General features: G+C 38.2%; 1 protein-coding gene across 13 annotated transcripts in view; it reads right to left on the reverse strand.

Moving 5' to 3' along the window:
- Positions 1–12,751: 12,751 nt before the first annotated feature.
- EPB41L2 (erythrocyte membrane protein band 4.1 like 2) overlaps positions 12,752–22,744 on the reverse strand; it is a 169,051-nt gene continuing 159,058 nt past the window's right edge. For all 13 annotated transcript variants that reach the window (XM_075203063.1, XM_075203073.1, XM_075203070.1 and 10 more), the window contains one exon: positions 12,752–13,875. The gene's annotated coding sequence lies outside the window, so the exon portion shown is untranslated. The remainder of the gene's footprint in view (positions 13,876–22,744) is intronic.

A 22,744-nucleotide genomic window follows, 5' to 3' on the forward strand; every position in this document is an offset into this window, starting at 1 on the left:
AACCAGACCTTGACTTTTCAGACAGGAAATGGGACTCATACAGTTGGAAATGCATCTGACATTGATTAATAAATCCACAAAACTTTAGAGGGTCCCCTCCAAACCAAGCCGGTGGAAGAGCAGCAGGGGAAGGCGATGTTGCAGGCAATTGTGGTGATTGATTCTCCAGCTCTGTGATACGGCTCTCATGTTGAGATATCCTAATTAGAAATTATTGGAAACCATTATGTGCATCTTGAGCATTTTGTGAGGCAACTTAAATTTCATACTTAACCTCCAACTTGAGAGGTAAAAAACTGTCCTTCAGAAATTTCAGCTATGTCTGGCATTTGATTAGCTTTGTGGCTAAAGTTGCCACGTGCCGTTTAATATACATATCTTTGGCAGACTCCAATGCAGGGCTTGAGTATCCTGTAAATATACTGGTCATATGTAACAATTTCAGAGGTAGGATTCCTTGTGTTAACCTAGATTGGCACAGGCCGACTAAGGGTGTGGACTCTAACATATTCCCTAGTCTTCACCAAGAACCGCCGCATGGCGGGATGGACTTAGCTGCCAAGAACCCGCAGGTTGCGGCTCCCTGGCCTGCCACTAGGTGTAGCACATAACACTGAACAAAGGAGAAGAAGCAACTGACAGCAATCAGAGAAACTCAGTCTGAATAAGTACACGAATGGTTAATAATAGGTTCTGAAGGCAGATGGAGTGTCAGAACAAGCGGGTGTCTGGTACACAGGCGGACAATGAGGTACAAAGTCAAAAGGCAGATGGATAGTCAGAACGGAGCCAGAGACTATTACACAGGAGGCAATGTGGTAGCAGAATCAGGAGGCAGATAGAGTGTTAGGACAAAGCCAGGGTCTGGTACACAAACGGTCAATGAACAGAATAGCAATTCAGGGAGCGAGAGCACAGGAACCGAACAAGGACCGGGAGTCAGACATGCTGAGGCACTTGTTGCTCTGACACTGCAACAGTCTCAGAATGAGGTTTACATACTCTGCAGAAAGACTATGGCGCCTCCCAGGCAGGTCACGTGACCACCAGAACCAAGAAGTGCTGAGTTCTACAGAGAGAGAGAGAGAGACACAATCGGCAATACAGGAGTGTGGAGTAGGTAAGTTTGTGACATATTACCTAAAGCCCAATGGTCGAGCAGATATACAAGCGAGTAGGCAGACATTTGCTGGGTTGATAGACAATTGGGTAATAATGGATACACAGAAGTGTGGCAAATAGCAGGAGCTGAGCAGGCAGAATACTCAAGCAACCGTTAGGATCCAGGAAACAGGATCCAAGATGGATTCTCTTTGATGCCATACTGTCCATCTTGGAAAAGGGCAAATCTAAAGGCAAGCTTACAGAGACCTCTAGTGGCCACGGGTGCAAATATCATAGATATTCCTTACAATGTCTGGATGTATAGGTGTGTGTACATATGTAGTTTATAAAAACTACATTCTAAGCCATCTTTACATTTGAATACTGATTATAAAAGCACACTATATCACATGGGTAGACAGGAGCAGCTTTTGCATGAAGTAAAAATAGTACACAAGACGATTTTAAAAGAGAAAGTAATGAGGGTGGGTCTCTCTGATCTGAAAACATAGGTAGGGAGTGTGGCCCAAATTTGTCAGTGCTCCTTTCAAAGAGAAAAAAATACTAATAATGCAGTACCAAATGATTCAGTGTATTAAAGCCCTTAGAGCAAAAAGTGAAGGCCATGAGAGGGTAACTTGACTTTTATCCTTATATGTTGTTTTAGGGGTTAAGGATTACAGATGGCAAGTGTCCCCTTAGGTAAAAATAAACAATGCTTAGAAAGTTGCAAGATAAAGTAAAATCAGCTTCTGCAGTAATAACTAGTGGCAATAGAAATCAAACCATTCTTCCAGTGCATTATTACAAGTTTTTGTAGACACTTGTCCTGCGTTGTGTAATTTACTGTAAGCTATTTGTTTTATTATATTTGTTATATGCATATATACAGTAATCAGCAGAACCTGGCTTTGTTTTTGCTTGAGGAAGCAAGACCATATAATTCACCAATGAAATATCTTGGCTTACCATTGCTGCGGGCTTCTTTAACAAAATATAAAAACACAAATTACAGGTTAAGATTCTTAACCTACAAATCCTTAGCCCGGTCAGTGCATACATCCATGCTATACATCCCCAAAAGTTCAAAATCATTAATGAAATGTCACTTTCTACTAACCACCATGTTAACTAGTCAGGGGGTGGAGGGTGGCAAATTTTAGCCAAGAGGGTAATTGTCAACTCAGCAGCCTATTAGGAACATTTTAAAGGGAAAAAATGCAGGTGGCCCAGTGGCCCAGTGACCCAGCCCAAGGTAGTCCAGCCTGCCCCTGATACTAGTTATAGGGTGGGCTACAGTAAATGGAAGAGTGGAAGTTTTTATACGCCCTGATGTATACATTCAAGTCTACTAATAATGCATGATTGAGACTTACATAGCAATTTTTAGAAAAGTAAATAAGTTGGATATGTGGATGTTATTTTATACTGAGATACATTTGACACCACAGTGTTTCTGTACCAGTTGGATAGGAGCATTACATTAATTGTGCTGTTGAGGAGGGTCCTGCTCTTTCCAATATCTCCCAGTTTATGTCTTGCTACTTAACTAAAAGACAGTTGTCAGCGCTTATCCTTAACACTGCATATCAGTGTGTATCTAGTAAAGTGAAAACATTGGGTTCATTTTTTGATCAAAACATTTAAGCCTGCATCCCTGCATCAAGGGCACCTCATTGTATGTAGGTCCTACACTGACCTATATGCTTCAAACACCATTCAAAAGCAGATCAAAATTGGATGCAGTCACCTCTCAGGTATAGGGGTTTACATCTAGCAAGGGCTGGCTTGTGAGCCACACCCAAATGTGCCTTAAATAGGCTTGATGGACAGCTGCTATGACAATAAGGCAATATTTTGAGACAAAACCAGAGAAGAAATAATATTGCACCAGCTGCATGGCAATATAAATGCCCAAATATGTATTTTGTATAAAAAAAAGTTATAATTTGAAATGTGTTCACCATTTTCACAAAATCGCCACTGAGTTCCTCGATCTGACAGTGGATGTAACCATTTACATTATAAGAGTGCATCACAAAGGTTTGAAAAATAACAACCCAAAAGGTCAGCCAATGAGCTTGAATGGAAACCATACATTTCCTTTATCATTCAGGCTGAAGAAAGGTTGAGAACATTTTGTGGAATGTGTGTAATGAAGTTCTTTTGATGGAGAGAGATGGACTTCTGTAAATGACTTCTAAATCAAAAACAAAGATGCGTAATTTCACAGAATCTCATGGTAACTTGTATTTGAGCATTCATTTCAAAGTACAATAGGCCATTAAATATATTATTACAAATATTTAATCCATTCTGAGACAGGATCCAAGGTCAAGATCAATTCCAAATTCAAAAATTATATAGAAAAAACAAAAACGGTCAAATCTTAACATATTGGACCCCAAATTTGATAAAACAGGTGATGTTTCAAATAATCAAAATACTGAGAGAGAAAAAAAAACTGGATCCTCTCGATGCTACATGGTTGCTTTTGTTGTGGAAGTACACAGTATAATCACTTACAAATGTATTTCTAACAATAAGACACAGAGATAACTTGTGAGTATAAAAAATAAAGATGAGAGTGCGTTAACTGCAACATAAATATTGTAATATACATGTTATAGTGCAGTTGCAACCGGTTATATGTAGAACCCCAAGATCTCTTAGACTTAGATTCTTGGAACATATACATACAATTTTAAATACAGTAATGAATCACAGTGTTCCTTGTCATTTTGCAGTTTGTCATAAGGGGCCCATAGTGGTCTGTAAATAACATTAAAATTACAGCTCAGAGTTAGATAGATATAAAAGGTTTCGCAGACAAGATCAATCAAGATTCAGGTGGTTTGAATAAAACATTGAGGTTGAGATTTTTACATAACAGATTTAATAGTAGAGTGATGGAATATAATACTTTTTCCTATATTTAATCTCTGAATATTTTATTAATTAGACTGAGTTCAAGTCATGTATTCCCTTTTCTGATCAGTAAGCTGTAGTTTTTTCAGTTCCTGTGTTCCCTTTTCTGACCAGTAGGCTGCAATAATTTTGGTTGACTGTGGGAATAGTGATTATTATAGCATTACAGTGAGTCACGCTGAGATTTTCAGTCTTGCTGTCCCTTTGTAATAAAAGGTGTAGCAATCATGTGACCATTTAGATTGTCTTTTAGCATAAATATAGATTTTTCAACAGTTAATGCAGAACCATTTAGATATTATTCAAGAGCTTATTCATTTATTTTAATGGACACATATCACTTTGATGGTCTATTTGAATGTCTTAATAATGGTAGTCGTTATGTGACTAATATGCTTGTTTAATAGTAGTATAAACAAATTTTTAAAGAAGATACACAATTAATTATATTTTTGAGTGCATTTTGAACATAAACCCCCATTTATGCTGAGACCGCTATATTGGGTTGTTGCCAGATGTCATTCTGGTTGGGACATATTCGAGATACAGGAAAAAACTGCAACTATCCATTAGTTAATGGTGTTTCCTTCTAAGCATATTTTGATACTGATTACATTGTTGCAGCAAGCATTTCCTATGGGATGTTATAGACAATATACTTTCTTGCAAAATCATGGACCTGTATTCCGATCATAATAGCTGTATTCTATTTAGGCGATTCATTGGCATAAGGTGTTTTTCATTTGCTATTTACACTAGAAGTTGCATTTTTATCTTTACTCATTTTTTGACATCTAGTCAGAATAAGCGAGAGTGGTTTTTAGCATGTATAATAACTTTATCCAGGGCGCCAGTGTGCACATTTTTGCAATTTACATTTAAAGGATATTACCAGATTAGTCAGGACTATGCATTGTACCCAGGGGCACACGCAGGATTTTTAACAAAGAAAAAGAAAAAAGCAAAAGCTGCTGCGCATGTGCCCGAGCGTGCGCAGCAGCTTCGTTCCGGCAGCTCTGTACTATCCAGCAGTCGCGGCGCTGTCAAAGAAGCGTCCGCGGCGGTGCTGTATACAGGGGCACTTCTTTAGCGGAGGGGAAGGGTTTCTGGAGACCAAGAAACCCCCCCTGCGTGCACCACTGGTACCTTGAATCCAGTAAGGTGCTCAGAACCTTAAACAGGTGAAATGAAAGTACACAATATTCTTCTGATGAATATCTTTTCCCCAAATTCCTGACAACAGTGATATTAAAATTTCATATATATACACATATAAACACACTATATGGGCAAAATGTATTTGGCCACACCTGTTAATTATTGAATTGAGGTGTTCCAATCAGACCAGTTGTCAGAGTTGTATAAATTTAAGCACCTAGCCATGCAGTCTCCATTTGCAAACATTTGTGTAACAAAATGGGTAGTTCTGAATAGCTCAGTGACTTCAGGCGTGGTACTGTGATAGGATGCCACCTTTGTAATAAAACTGAAAAATGTCATCCCTGCTGGATATTCCACGGTCAACTGTAAGTGATATTATTAGAAAGTGGAAAAGTTTAGAAATAACAGCAACTCCACGAAGCGGATGACCACATTAAATCAGAGCGAGGTCAACGACTGCTAAGGCGGATGGTGTGTAAAAGTCGCCAACGCTCTGCTGATTCCATAGCTGAAGAGTTCTGAACTTCCACTGGCATTAATGTAAGCACAAAACCATGTAGCGGGAGCTTAAAGGAATGGGTTTCCATGGCCGAGCAGTTGCATGCAAGCCTCACTTCACCAAGACCAATGACAAGTGTCGGATGGAGTGGTATAAAACACACCAACACTGGACTGTGGAGCAGTGGAAACATGTTCTGTGGAATGATGAATCACGCATCTCTGTTTGGCAGTCACATGGGTGAGTCTGGGTTTGGCAGATGCTAGGAGAACATTACCTGCCTGACTGCATTATGCCAACTGTGAAGCTTTGTGGAGGAGGGATAATGGTATAGGGTTGTTTTTTCAGGGTTTGGGCTAGGCACCTTATCTCCAGTGAAGGGAAATCTTAATGCTTCATCATACAAAGTCATTTTAGGCAATGCTACGTTTCCAACTTTGTGGTAACAGTTTGGGGGAGACCTTTTTCTATTCCATCATGACTGTGCCCCAGTGCACAAAGCAAGGACTACAAAGACTTGGTTTGATGAGTTTGGTGTGGAAGAGCTTGACTAGCTCGCACAGAGCCCTAATCTAAACCTCATTGAAAAACCTTTGGGATGAACTGGAACGGAGATTGCGAGCCAGGCCTTCTCGTCCAACATCAGTGCATGACCTCATAAATGCTCGACAGGGTAAATGGGAACAAATTCCCATAGAAAAACTCCAACATCTTGTGGAAACCCTTCCAAGAAGAGTGGAAGCTTTTATCGCTGCAAATGGGAGACAAACTCCAAATTAAAGTATATGTATTTGAATACAAGGTCATTACTAGAGATGCTCACTGACCCCCGTGTTTTGGTTTTGGCTATGGATTACAGTCATGTTTTGGATTTGCCAAACTGTCATTGCGTGATTTGGTTTTGTTTTACTATTTTGTTTAAAAATCAATGTTTTTTGGCCTAAAATAACCAAATTGAGTGCTCCACCTGTTTCTTGGATAAGTAACGTAAATTGTAAAGCTAATAAATTATCCAAAAAACAGCTTAATTCCTGGTAGGCCTTCATTAATTCTACACACAAACCAGATTGTCTTCCTTTCCATCTATGAATATTAGTAATGCAGCCATCGTCTTTGGATGTATATTATACCCTACACTTATACTTAAATATGTAAAGAAATGGACAAAGACAGTTTGGTTTCTGTCTCTCTAGGCCCCCCTCCAGTTGTAGAAAATACAAAAAAATTCAGCCGTTATAGACTGTACAATATTAATAGAAATGGACAGTTTGGGGTCACTGTCTATGACACCCTACCCTTAAGGATAAATTGCCCAAACAGCAGCCTTTCAAGACGGTACGTGATATGGAAATGCCCCAAGTCCCTTTCCTCTTTGGGGGTAGATTGCACCCTACACTTACATAGAAAGTTTTAAAAAAGATGTTATCGTCATCATCTTCAGCTTTATCCTCACCCTCATCAGTGTGTACATCATCATCACAGACTATCAATTCATCAACGCTTAAATCCACCATTACAGGACAGTCAGTGCTTGGATGGTGAAGGCCTTCCTCGTGGAAGATGTAGTTCATTTTTATAAACATCATATTCTCCACATTTTTGGGAAGTAACCTTCTAGCGATCACACTCGTTCAGAGTACACACTGGAGGGTGGGCAGCTTAGGTATTGCAAAGCAAGTTTGTACATGGGTTTCCAAAATGGCCTGCTTTTCTTCCCAGTAAGGAAAGGGACTGTCTGACATTTCCATATCAATTACCTCTTGAAAGTAATCCCCCACCATCCTTTGCATATTAATACTCATATTGGATGGAGTTATGGGCAAGGTAACAGATTTTTTTGAAAAATCCTTCAAACCAGCACAGATGTTAAACTGTTCTGGTCTGCCCTCTGCGTCTTCCCTGCTTCTTTTTTGAAAATCAAATTTTTTACGAGCAGCAGCTGCTTGAGAAACTGAAGTAGGACACGTCGTCAAGCCAAGGCCCAGTTCAGCGGACAACTTGCTGAGCAATAGCTCCTTGCAAAAGTTCACATCTCGTTCATTTTGAAGCAAAGTCTCAATGTAGGTCTTAAACCTTAGATCAAGCACAGTGGCCAAAACGTACTGATCCGAGCTCAAGATCTTAATAACTCGAGGATCATTGTGAAGCAAATTAAGTACTTGATCGACAAGGCCAACATACTTTGCGGAATTGCTTGCTTTCATCTCCTCCATCAGTTTCTCAAGCTGCTTTTCCAATATTCTAATTAAAGGAATGACTTGGCTCAAACTAGCAGAATCTGCACTCACTTCACAACTTCAAATGTTTTCAGCACCTTACACAGCACTGAAAGGATTCCCCACTGTGCAAGAGTGAAATACATGCCCCCTTCCTTTCCCAATGTCATGGCTTGTGCAATACGCTTGGATGGCTTTGCGCTGTTCCTCCATCCTCTGCAGCATGTACAGAGTGGAATTCCACCTAGTTACCACCTCTTGCTTAAGTTGGTGGCAGGGCAAGTTAAACTGCTCTTGGAGCTGCTGTAATCTCCTACATGCTGTGGCCAAATGCCTGAAATGGCCTGAAATCTTACGGGCCACCGAAAGCATCTCCTGCACCTCACGGTTATTTCGTAGGAAGCTCTGCACCACCAAGTTGATGGTGTGAGCAAAACAGGGAATGTGCTGGAAATCACCCAGCTGTAATGCTCGCACTATATTGTTGGCGTTATCAGAAATGACATATCCTGGGGAGAGTCCAAGTGGTATAAGCCAAGTATCAATCACATCCCTTAGTTTGCGTAACAAATTGTCAGCTGTATGCCTGTTCGTGAAGCCGGTGATACAAAGAGTGGCCTGCCTGTGACAAATGTTATGTAGTGGTGTACATGCTGCTGCTGTTCCTGCTGGTGAAGGTGAATGACCAACCCAGTGGGCTGTCACAGTCATATAGTCTTTGGTATGACCACTTCCACTTGTCCACATATCTGTGGTTAAGTGGACAGTGGGCAGAATGGCATTTTTCAGCGCAATCTCTACATTTGTACACACTTTTTGGTATAGTTGTGGAATAGCTTTACGGGAAAAATGGTGTCGCAATGGAATTCTGTAACGCGGACACAAAACCTCAATTAACTGTGAAAAACCAGTTGCGTTTATTGTGGATATTGGACGCAGATCTAACACTAACATAGTAGCCATGGCGTCTGTGATTCGCTTGCCGACTGGGTGACTGCTGTCATATTTGCTTCCCCTAGCAAATGATTGTTTCACAGTTAATTGTTGAAATGTAGAACTGCTCTTTTTCTTGGCCTTCCTCTGGGCTGACGATTCACCCCCAGCAGCAGCAACAGCAGCAGCAGCAGCAGTGGGACTAACGCTTTCTTCAGAGGAATCAATAATAGTGCAGGAGTCATCCAGCCTTAATAAGTGGGATGCAGGGCTAACTCCGAGCGCTACTGAGGATATTGATGAGGCTGGTGTGGTGGGTGTATTTTGTAGCCGTCGGGATGTCAGTGAGCGGAGGGTCCTAGCTAATGATGGAGTGGTTGTAATTTTTTTGGAAGAACTTTCAGCTTTTCCCAACACTTTGCCATGAACTCCCGTCAAATGGCGTAACATAGACGAGGTTCCAAGATGGTTAAGGTCCCTCCCTCAACTGACTGTGGCTTGACATACACTACAAATGGCTATACAGTTGTTGTCTGGATTGGGGTAGAAATAATTCCACACATAAGTGGTGGATTTTTTTGTTTTATGGCCTGGCATGACATTGGCCTTTTTCTGGTCACGTGCCAGAACTGCTCCCACTGGTGCAGGACTGACACAAACAACCTCATCCTCATCAGCGCCCTCGTCGCCTCCACAAATCTCCCCCTCATCCTCTTCTATTTCCAAAGTGGCATCCTCAATTTGTGTATCACCGGCTACACTCGGGCTGTTCAGGCACACATCAGCAGAACTGCTGAATGGGTCCCTCTTTATGGGTACACTAACAGAATGTTCACGATTAGACATCCCACTGTTGGATGGACTCTCCACAGGGATTGGTGTCATTTGTGATTCAGAGCAAACATTATCCTCTAATGCCTTACTGTTATCTTGCAGCTCGGCTTTGACGCGTTACAGTAGTTGTGCCCCACTTGTAGGCTTGGTAACATTTTTTTGATCTGCCACTTATAGACAAAGGTGAAGGCTTCATTCTCTCTTTGCCACTGCGTGTGTAGAATGGCATGTTGGCAATTTTTTTTTTATCGGCAGTTAACTTTTCCTCAGTTACACTTCTTTTGCGCTTCAACACGGTAATTTTTTTTTGGGGTGTGTTTTATTTTACCGATTTCAAAAGACTGTAGTTTGACATCGCCTTTCCCAGATGACGTACTGGGAACACTACCATCAGGACTGGTGACAGAACCTGGTTGCTCATTCTGCTCATATGTGGACTGCTTTGAATCCATTATGAGCCCAAAGCACTTGTAGTACTACAAATTGTTTTAGATACTGCTGACAAATATGACTTTTGACAGCCAGAAAAATTAATGCAAAAGCATGGGGGACACCCCAAAAGCACTTGGAGTGCAAAAAATTAACCAGATAGTGCTGTTAGACTTTCAGCACCAGAAAAATTGTTGCTTTACACTGGGGGATATGGGACACCCCAAAGCACTTGTAGTGCCAAATATTTAAACAAAAAAAAAAAAGGCTCCTCTATCCTCCTCTCTTCTCTTTCAATTGTTATCAGAATTGTAATCAGAATTATTATCAGAATTGGATGAAGAATAAGGTATATTCTCTGTCCCTGCTCTAATCAGCCTGTGACTACACCCTGCTCTGTCCCTCTGTCAAATGGCGATGGATTGCTGTGGAGGCGGGTATTTAAAATTTTCAATTATCGCGAGAACCGAGCCCAGAGATCAGACGACGTCACAATGACGTTTGGCCTCGATTTGGAATCCGAGCCTGCTTGGCTCAGTACACGGATAGGCAAAGTTCGGGCGGGTTCGGTTCTCGGAGAATCGAGCCAGCCCATGTCTAGTCATTACAGTCCATGTTGGTGTAATGGTCAAAAGTCTGAATACTTTTGTCCATATAGTGTGTGTGTGTGTGTGTGTGTGTGTGTGTGTGTGTGTGTGTGTGTGTGTGTGTGTGTATATATGTGTGTATATATGTGTGTATATATGTGTGTGTATATATATATATATATATATATATATATATATATATATATATATATATATATATATATATATATATATATAGCGCGTGAGAGAGCAAATTATAATTTATTTTTATTTCTTTTTAAACAAGAAAAAACATTTTAAATCTGTTATTTAATATCATATTGAGAAGTACAAATATTCCATTTCTAACTCACTGAATTAATTCTTATTTAATTTACTATAAGTTGGCTATAGGACTTAAAGATGAAAGCAAGCCCACAACAGGAAAGCTTGCACCTGTTATTTTGCCATTTGCATAAGGAATAGTCAGACAGACGCCACAGTTTGAATTGCAATATACAAATGTGTTACTTCTATATAAACAGCATTTATTTTGATTTTATAATATTTTCTTTATTGCAATATGAATATGGAATAGTGTGTACCCAAAGCAGGAGCACTCTGATATGTATGGACAGTGAGGGTATTTATATCAATTTCTGACTGACCACCTCTTCTTTTCACAACCAATCTCATGGGTGATATGTGTTTGGTATTGACAAATTGACAAAATACATACTTATACTATACTCCTAACTTTTCTGAAAGAACTTCCCTAAACTTGCCTCCCAGGACTTAAACTATAAATGGCAGTGCTACATTATGGATTAAAGGTTAAAAGGACCTGTAGAGTAACACCGATTTACTAATGATTACCAAACTATCCAGGAGTGCCTCTTTCCCCAGCTTTACTTATCACACACACAAGTTTAGTGCTAGGAAGGGTGGCACTACAAGAGTAGACTACATCAATTGGATATTATGCATCTAGTTTACACCAATATGGATACTAGTACACATACAAGCCGTGGACTTGCCTCTCAGCACCTACACCAGACTGGTACTCTAAGATTGGAATAAGTGAAAGACTTCCAAATTATAAAGAAATACTTCTTGATCTAAGAGCAATCATCATAGCTTCCAGCAGTGCCCCTAACTACAAGATTTGTCTTTTATACGAAAAGTGCACTGTGTTCATTGGTAGAGGTTGCAGACAAGCAAATGTACCTGCAAGATTGGATTCTGCTTATAGAATATCACACACTTATGAGTTTAACAGTTATTGCTGTTAACATCTGTGTTCATCCCTTCATGATCTCTGTGGATTTCTCCACAACTTTTGCGAATACAGGAAAGTGTCGTAGCTCTGTGCCAGCAATGAGCAGGATGCCAATCAAACATAGTAGGCACACTACTACTCAAAGCTGAAGAGAACCACAAAAGTGACCATAAAGCACAAAAGCAAGTCTTCTCAAACCAGAAGAGTGCCTGAGTTCAATATAAAAGATGGACAGTTATGATTGCCAGCATCTCACTATCTTAAGGTTGCTACAATGACTAATTCATTATTCATGTCTCCATCTTTCACTGTCTCTCCTCATTCCATCCTTACCATCACTGAAAGCTGCATTTGACAATGGCTGCTTTAATATTGGTGGTTGAAAATGTTTCTGCTTACAGTAGCCATACACTTTTCCCATCAACAGCTATATATCAATTGTTCCCCTCACATCTTCGGATTGAAACCTCATTTGGACAGTGCCATCTTTTCTTCTCTTTAATGTTTTTTCTAGTACAGCATCTCCATGAATGTGTGAAAATTGTAATAACTTCCTTTAATTTACAAGGAACTTCTGTTTTTTACTATTATAGTAAGCTCAAAATAATCTGGAAGATGTCTGATCAGATATCAGGAACGAAAGTGCCCTTATTATAAACACATATTGAAGGCTATGGAGCGAGATGAACACACAACAATGGGTAGAGATTGTGTGTTAATTGTATTTTTTTACTTATTTATTTTGCTGTATTAGATGCATGTAATGGAACTATTTAACAAGTTACTTAACAAGTACAAAATATTCAATAGAATAAACAAACTTTATTTTTAACAGTATTACAGAAAACAAAATATTCTTAATACAATTTAAAGCGGCTATAAATCTAACTTGGCAATTTAACTATACACAGCCAATGAGACAGTAAAGAGAGACACAAATTTGCTAGTGGTAACCAAGGGGTGTGTTTACATATTTATTTATGACAAATTTCTAAGTGTAGACACTGACATAAAAGCACAACATTGCTTTAAACTGGCAAAAATGTGTTTAGATCTTTTTGGGAAAGATGTAAATTTGTGTATTATTTCTTCTGGAATGTTTTGTGTTTTAGTTCTCTTTATCAAATATAAAAGAGGTATAAATGGTTCACTGCTAGCAGTTCAGAAGTAAAAGGGAAACAACACTAAGCTGAATTAGATGGCTAATCCCCCTGCTGGTCTATTCACTGCAATGCAGTAATAAAAGCCTGTAATATTTTTAAAAGTCAGCTGGAAATCCTTAGAGACTTAAAAAAAACAAAAACAAAAAAAACAAATTGCAACCATTTTGATATCTCTTTAGTTTTATCATCAATAAACAAAGCCTTAAAACACAGATGTTGGTAAAAAAAAAGAAAAAACACCAATGAAAGTGAAACGGTTTGAAAATTTAAGAAATGTGTACAAAAGGTTTCTATTTTAAACCACAAGTTCACCTGAATATTCTGTAAATATGCAAATAACCCAACAAAGAGGCTTCCATTTAAGAGGATAGTAAAAAAAATTACAAAAAAAAAAAAACAAAACAAAAAACCCCACAACAAAAATCCTACATTAGTTGCAAAGATTTCGGCATCCTCGGTTGTGGGGGTCTGTCTTATAAAGGATTATTGTTCACAAACATACAACCAAGAATTTCAAAAATAGCAAGTAATTGTGCAAACAAAAGTCTACTAGAAAGCTATGGATGTTAGGAAGTGGTTATAAAAACGTATCAAGCAAAAAAGGGGAACAGCATAAGTCAGGTATTAAGCTGAGGTTGTACGTTGGCATCTTAACCTTCAGGTGTTCCGTCATGCTTGCCAATCCTGGTGTATTCATAGCAACAATACCAGCAGGACATACTTAGGGTGGTTCAAATTCCTTCATACTGTAACAATATTTGTTCTGCATAAAATATACACAGAGGAAAAATAAATTAGAAATATGTTTCAATAACACAGCAAATATAATTTCACCATATTCAATCCAATTTATTGCTACAGGACTAAAAAGTTACAATAATAATTTTCCAGAGCCAACTCTTCTAAGTAGTAATCCCACTTTTTACAGGTTCGTGGTTTTTCCTTTTAAATCGGTACATTTAAATACATTTCTTTGGTTTTTTTTTATAATGTATCCTTAGGCTGTTTCAGTTGTTTATTTAAAAAATGTCACTTTACAGTATAATTCTCCATACATAAAGAAAGAAATGGGGGTCACAACTAGTATTCAGAAACAGTAACAAGCACTGTGCTCTACATACATAAAGAAGGAAAATACATCAACATTTACATTTAGCAAATAGAGCTGGAATTGTATAATTGTTCGTACATATTAAATAGAAACATGTATTAAATATTTCACCCATCAAGTGTTATTTTTCTGTAACAGATTTGGCTCCCTAGACCGCCTTGCTATTGACCAATGTACAATTACCTTAGCATCTGTTTTCTGAGGTACTGTCCTAATTTACATTGGTCTTTTCCTTTATTTACACATTAATGTAATTTCACACTTGCCCATGCAACGTTACATTATTTCACCTTCTCTTTCTTTCCTGCATTTTTCTCTACTACCTCCAGTCTATTTTCAATTGTATTCAAGCAACAAAGTAAAATAAATATTAATTTTATATCTGTAATAAATACAGCCATGTCTAACTAATCATTATAAGACGTGAATACTATCTTGCATATCAGGAAGAAAAAAAAACACTTGTAAAAATATTATACATAATTGATTGTGTATTTTAGATTATACGATTTTGTACACACTTAAAGCCCCAGCAAATCAGTGTTTTTTTAATTTTGATATTTACATTGCTTTGGTTAATAGTAGTTAATCCTTTTTATGGAGAATGTATAAGGCCTTGGTCCTTTACCGCCTGTTGAATTATTGATTTGTTACTTTCCCCTACGATATTCACACTCGCTCACACTGCATGTTTGTTTTTAAATATACCTTCAGATATCTTAAGTTGGAGAATGCTAGAATCAGAATAGCCAATGTAGGGGTTTCAAATAAACAAAATCTTTATGAGCGGTCAAGCTGAAATTAGAGATTTCATTAGCAACAGCCCACAATACAATTTTAAAGTTTCCAGGTAAAGAAATCTGCTATTTCAGCAGCCAGTTAAATTACACAGTTTGCAGGCTGAAGTTTCACATAGTGAAAGTAACCATATATACTGGGAGGAAAATAAAGCCAGTATAGTTTAAATACTAATAACATGTACTGCTGCCTCACTCTAGACCAAGATTGGCCAACAGACAGCACATGGCAATATGAACAGGTTTGGCAGGCACGAGACTTCACTTCCTCTGAGACTCTGGGGCCACAGATGCTTGTGGCTCAAAGGCACAAATCCTAGATTATGTTATTAATCCTATGTTGTTATATTAGTACATTATTAATCCTAGATTATGTTATGTACTATAGGTGATAAAACGGTCAGCAAAAGGAGCGAAAGAACAAGTCAGTTGGTGCCAGCATACAGGAGACAGTTATTGCCTCTATTATAGATCAACTCTATCTAGTGCATTATACGAAGTGAGCTACATCATTATTTAGCCGCTACAGATGAACTTTTTTTACATCCAATTTTACTTTTCATCGGGGTACCGCAGACTATTAGTTTGGATTGAGTAATTGCATTCTGGTATTGCACCTGCAAGAGTGCATTGAAGGCTACAGATGTGGAGATTTGCATTTAGTCATAGCTGTGATGAAAGTTGTCCCTTCATTAGTGAAAAAAATCTTGTGCAGATAAGTACCCTTGTAATTATTTCACTAAAAGTAGGAAGCATATGAATTTCTTTAGATAATATCCGCTGCAGACTTATATCTTTGTGATCATACCACTGAAGGAGAAAATATATGAATTTCTCTGGATACCATCTGACTGTTTGGAGGAAAGCATAAACATACATACATACACATACACACACTATTGTATTCCAGAATTAAGAGAGTTATATATAAAAGTGATCTCTCCAGTACTAGGAATATCTGTGGATAATAGGCCTGAGGATGGATTTATTAATTTCTGTATTATTTCATTAGAAGTTGCTTACTTACTGCTCATTGGGCAGTTGTTGATTGATTAGGTATGCTGAGCAGTTTGTAGGAGAGATTTCTTTTTTAATAACAATTTTTAAAAAAATTATATTTCGTATAAGATGATCAGCGCTCTCATTGCTTTTCTTTTTGAAGTACAGAATCACTGCAATACAATCTTAATCTTCATCCAGATTTATGATTTTTGGATGTCAATGAAATGGAGGAAGAGGCTGCCAGAAAGCTGCACAACAATTATAACAAAACAGTAAGTTCCAACTTGGAGGAGAGGGCTTTTATCTGTAATAATGAATACAGAAATAGTGGCGAATTGGGCCACTAATTACTATGGTTGTACATTTAATCTGCCTTTGATTAGAACTCAGATAAACTGTAGAGAAATGTATGTACATTGAACACACTTTAATACAATGCTCTCATCATTTTGACAAATGTATAACAAGCTGCCAAAGTAATCTAACAAAAAACTTGCGGAAATAAAAGGACAAAAGGAAGTATTGTGGATAGAGGACTCATAACTGTAATTGTTATTGTGTTTAGCTGTCAAGAGAAATTGCTTAAGCACAGTAAAATAACTGTTTACATTTGCTTGCAGTATCTTAACTTTGGTAAGGCAAAATCTCATTTCAAGGATGTTGAAGTACACACTCTGGTAAATAAAGCCCTACAGAGAGAGGTTGTTTAACATACACTGGACTAGGGGGTTTTCTTATTTATTTTGCTAATTAAATAAGCTGGGTCTTGTCAGGGTTAAAAGTAAACACCAACACATACTGCACTATTTGTCAAAATCTCTCCTATATGAGTAGGGCTGTTAAAAACACAATACTGTCAGCTCTGTGCATGGCCATATTTATAGTGACCTGCCTCTACAGTATGTGATCTGCTTACAGAGTATTTTCTATTCTGTTTTCTACAATGCTAACTATATATTCATATACATACATTTCAGAATTTACAACTTGAACTGTAGTTTTAGAATGACATTAATGTAGTGTCAGTAAAGAAATATAACCATTCTACTCACTGTCAAGTAGATTCGCTGTAAAGTAAACTAGGACATTTACAGAGAATCAAAATGAAGAACAGATCATCTCACAATATGGGGAGGCAGTATCTAGAGTTGCGGAGTCAGCTGATGAAGTCTATATGACGAAACGCGTTACCCCATTGTATTACATCTTAGGACTTACATCTTATTACATTTATAAAAGGCACCCTTTCAGAAATAGTGAACCAATTAAGCTGCTTTCATGTCACATACAGTCTGGAACTGAATCTTAGTAGACTGTTCTAACAGGTGGACAAACAGCTTGCATAAGTGAATGGACGCATGGTCAGTAAAGTATCTAGAGTCAGTAAAGTTCTCAATGCTTCACAATATAGAAGAACAGCCAGACACTGTGCATACTTGGAAAAAGATGCTTGGAAGACTTCTCCCCTTACACCAGAGGAAGATGGTACCTCTCAAAGCAATAACCATACTTTAGCAACTTGGGACAGAATAGTGTTCAACCATTCTACTTTAATGTATAATGTGGTCAAATAAATATATAATATAGGTTTGCATCACTTTTGAGAGAGATTAAAACAAGGAGTACAAGAACCCCAGAAATTGCTAATAATTATACAATTGGATTACAAATTAGGGAAAGTGGTTTAAATGAAGAGGCAACCCAGATAGATACAACAAGAAATATTAAAGGGGAGATCTGAGCTATGTGAAGAATAACAGATTTCCACTAATTCAGTTTTAGGCATGAGTAACTAGAATAATTTATTCAGTGATAGTATCTGGTTAAAAGTATCTCTATTATGGAATGTATCCCATGCAAGTAAAACGATTAGCTTAGACAGTTAGCAAGTTTTGTTGTGTTAGGATAACCTTACTATCCTTTACCACATCTAAAAAAGAATCTAAAGCGAAACTCTCCCATTGATAAAACTGGAGCAAAATCTTGTAAAATCAATCTTTCCCTAAATGAATATTGAGTTTAAAAAAAGGGAAAAGCTGTATATATCAATGGAGATGATGACATTATTAAATTACTCATTGGGAGCACCTTGGTTGAATAGCAAAAGAGGGGATTTTCTTTTCCCTTTCCTAGATTATTAATTTGGTGGGGGTTCCTCCCCTAGAAGCTCTAACACTCGCTCCATTAGCAGGTTCCTCAGAACCACATATAGATAGGAACTCAGCTTATCACTATTGATGCTGCTCATTTTTCTCCGTAGCAGGGAATATCCACCAAAGTAACAATATGTGAAGTGGAGATATACTAGATGGTTTACTCAATGTGGAGAACACCTATGTAGTAAATATAAGTCAAATGCTTAGCAACAGACAGAGGGTTCCAAAGAGCTGCAGTACAAGAGTTATGGCATCCTGTTTCAAGTTGTAGCAAAAGTGCCCTAGATAATGGAGGGGAACAGATGTACAATTATAGATTGAGCCAGTCCACAGGATTTCTATTACAGCCAGGGGACCACCTGTATAGGTGTGTAAAGCAATATGAAAGTGCAATGTCTTGAATTTGAAGTCACTGTGGAATGTTGTCCAGATATTTTCTCTGGACTTTAGCATGCAATTCCAGAAATTTCTCTTAAGTAAGAGGGCCAAAGGATATAGCTCATATATATATATTATATCTACCTACCTACCTACATCTATGTATCTACCTACCTACATCTACCTACCTACATCTATCTACATCTATCTATCTACATCTATCTATCTACATCTATCTATCTACATCTATCTACCTACATCTATCTACCTACATCTATCTACCTACATCTATCTACCTACATCTATCTACCTACATCTATCTACCTACATCTATCTACCTACATCTATCTACCTACATCTATCTACCTACATCTATCTACCTACATCTATCTACCTACATCTAACTACATCTGTCTACCTCTAACAAAAATTGTCAAAACATTCCACTGCATTGTACTGTTTGGTTAAAATACACATACTGACTAACAAAAATATGAGCAAACTTTATGGAATAAAATACATCATTAACAACAATCCATAAAAAAATTATCTTAATGTTAAGTGTCGTGAACATAGAGAGCTTGCAGTTCTTTAAAAGGGATAATTTATAACTGCAGTGTAAATATTTGATATCAAATGAATCCATTGATAAGTTAACGTGTAAGGTTTGCAGTCAGAGAGTCTGTTGTAAATTTATTGGATGGCTTTGCACACCCCAGTGTGAACAGATAGAAGTGTCACCTGGGGGCAGTTCAAAGGACTCCCAGGGTGAGATCTAGACTATTTGTGTGTGGAAAGGAGATAATTGAGTTAGGTAAACCCTGTGTGAGAAGACCAGCTTTAGATATGCAGATCACAGACATCCATTGTATTTGATCATGTATTTCCCTAGCTAATGGACTTCCTTTCAATAGGTAGTGTAAACACAAACTAACTCCTGGGTGTAAATTGGAGAACCATATGCCTAGAGGAGATCCTGGTAGACAGCATGTGAAAGCCTATACAGGTATATAGAAATGTGAACTTGAAAGGAAATGAATTCATTTTTCATATTTTGGGAAATCTGGATGCCACTCTGTACGGAGGGGCAAAAACCGCACAAGGGTCTTGAAAGATAGATACCAACTACACAGGGAACAGCCATAGGCACATGTATTTCAGGATGAGACTGGATATTGTTGTAATTCCATTTTGTTTGGTATTTAAACGTGCAGGAGATTATGACCGGTGTATTGAGGGGGGTGTTATTTCTCCGAGATATATCTGTGAAGAATTACCAACAGGTCAAAACTTAGGAAGAGTTTCACCAAACCTGAGGTAACACCCAGGGGACATTTACGGCCCCCCCCCCCAGCATTAGCATTCACGCTGCCCCTGTGAATGCCGTCCCATTTGAGTTGGCTTAAAAACCTGTGTCTGGAGGGACAAAGTGTTAGACTTCTGGGGAAATCAAGTTACATTGATAAGCTGTCCATCTTCTTAGATCTTCTTAGCCAAATCCCCTTGGCCAGATACAATTCATGTAAGTGCAAATCTGAATGTAATCCTTTTTATTTTAAACTGCTTTTGCTTGTTATGTCAAATTAATTAATTGCTATTCATTATTTTTGTTATCTGTATGCCCTGTACCTTTTGTATATTAAATCTAAAATTTAATAAGTTGCGTCCTTGATACTCAAAAGAATACATAGCCTGTTTAGAAGAGAGATTGCTTGTCCAGGTTACCCTGTGTGATTTGTTGATACATTTGATTAACAAGCTGTGTGTGCTTGTATTTACATTTGTGTAACAGTCTGGAGGTGTGAAGAGTTAACCCTGTGTGTGCTGGTGTGGGTCTTGCTAGTTTGCGGAACTAGAAGCCTGTGTGCCAGTATATTGGGGTCCTATTGCCCGTACCCAATAGGTGGTGGCTGAACCTTGAAGTGCTTGGGGGTTTGAGAGCGCTGTGTTTGGGGGTGATTCCGTAGGTCTAGAACCTGTGTGATAGATGAGAGAGACTGCCGGCTGAAATCGTGTGTGACCTCATACAGCGAACACCCCAAAGTCACGGCAGCTGGGAGCGTGTTCGTGACACTATGTTAGCAAATTAAACCATTTGCCCTCTGTACCAATTGCAAACTAATTACATATAGAGAAGTTCATTGCAGCCAAGTCCGCGAACAACTTGATTATTAATAAATAATTATGCTACTTCAGTAATGTTTAAATGTTACATTTAAGATTATGTTAACATGACATTTTACACTTATTGTTGATTATGTTATGCTGCCAGCTGCTGGTTAAAATAGAGAATGAATGTTTATCAGGAGTCAAAGGAGTTTGATGTGGAAACAGATTTACTAACGCATACTGCAGCATGTATATAATTATTATCAATCCCGGCGAGCTAATAAAAAAAAAAAGAAAAAAGAAATTTATTACATAAAAGGTACAGAAACAATGAAAACAGTTACCAATGATCTCTCTTTTTAAAAAGGTCAGTTAAATAAATATCCAGTTGCTGCTCACCAACTATACATAGATATCTGTGGGAGAACATTCCACCTCTAAATATTATATAGCCAGAGATCCAGTAATGTGGCCAACAACAATTTCATCAGTCCATGCACATGGCAATCAATTACCGTGATCAAGTTTCCTCTGTATTCATGCACTAGCCAGGAAACATATAGGCATACTTTCTTGAAGTATATCTAAAGCACTTAAATGGTTCAGATACTCTTCTATGGGTGGCATAAGAGATGGGATACTGAAAACCATATGTGCACTTTACAAGTAATCAGATTATTTCACAACACATGCCCTCTGTGTATTGTTTGTTAATGGTGTTTTCCACTTTATTATTTTGGGATGGAAAGGGGATTTAGTACTTTCACTATTTACCGTGGTCTCTGTACTATATATAGCAGGAGCTATTTGGTGCAGTTGTTCTAATTAAAAAAAGACTTTAAAGCTGCAACCAAAAGTAGTTTTATAGAGTGAAGGGGATTTAGTACATTTCTTTAAAATAACTTTTAAAGGAGGCTCTTTATCATAGGAGAGCAACCACACACCTTTCCAGACAGCTGATTAGATTAGATTACATTGCGGTAACACTTGCTGCACAAGTTGGCATGTGTTTAATATTTGCATCACAATAACCAGCAATAATTTTTGTCAGGACGACACCAGTAAGCAATGTCATGTTGCCTTCAACTCCTGGTGATCCTAATGCTAGCTATTCACAGTGTGCCTCTCTATCAATTTACCAGCTTTCTCAGCTTCTGTCATAAACATAAGTTAACAGCAGTCTTTAATCGCTCACCCAAATACTGTAAATCAAAATCAACAACACCCATGATGCACCTTTGTGTGCGCTTTGAAAAAGCCTGTGTGGAAATAAACCCCGTCTGCAATCTATACCTAGAAAGTCTTGAAATGTCTCCTGTCCCTATGCAAGAGAGGTGTGGCAAATAGGAGTCTTTGCCACATAACTTTCCCTTAGCGTTGCCAACTTTGGTGACGTGGATACCATATCTTTGTAAAAGAGACCCTTCTTTATCATTCCCAGTGTCCTCTCAACCTCGCCTACTAGCGTATGAATGGGGATTTTGGTTTCAAAAGAATACTTATAAAGCTCCTTCCACTTGTGGGTGTCCTGTGCCAATGGGATGGGTTTTTATGACAACCCACACAAGTCCTACAGAATGTTTTAATGACTAAGTAAACCCCAGGCCAGAAAAACCTGCAGAAAACCTGTTTCCTTGTACTCCCTTCCCCTAAGTGTCCGCCACCCACCTGAGTGTGTGCTGCTCCCAACACTAAGGGTACATGAACCTTTGCAACTACTCTCCTCTCCTTCACAGCAGCAATTGGAAACAAAACATATTTGAACAATATGGCAATTGGAAACAAATCTTCTTTAACAACATATGATGGCATACCACCGGCCCAGTTGACAGGTCCCTCAATAGTATCAAAATTATTAGCTAATTTAACAACATATTGTAAAGTCATATCATTGCTCTGGGCTTGTGCAAAGTTAGTCACACTCAACAGTTCTGGATAATTAGACCATCTGTGATGCCTCCAGCCAGATTTCCGTGAATGATGACATATTTGTGGCAGTCCTGACGTGACCCCCAGTATAGCATTCCGGGATGGCAGTTTCCAACAATCAAGGTCCAGACCCTGACTTCTTGAGCAGGT

The sequence above is a fragment of the Mixophyes fleayi genome, chromosome 3 (assembly GCF_038048845.1).
Source record: "Mixophyes fleayi isolate aMixFle1 chromosome 3, aMixFle1.hap1, whole genome shotgun sequence".
Classification (NCBI taxonomy): domain Eukaryota; kingdom Metazoa; phylum Chordata; class Amphibia; order Anura; family Limnodynastidae; genus Mixophyes; species Mixophyes fleayi.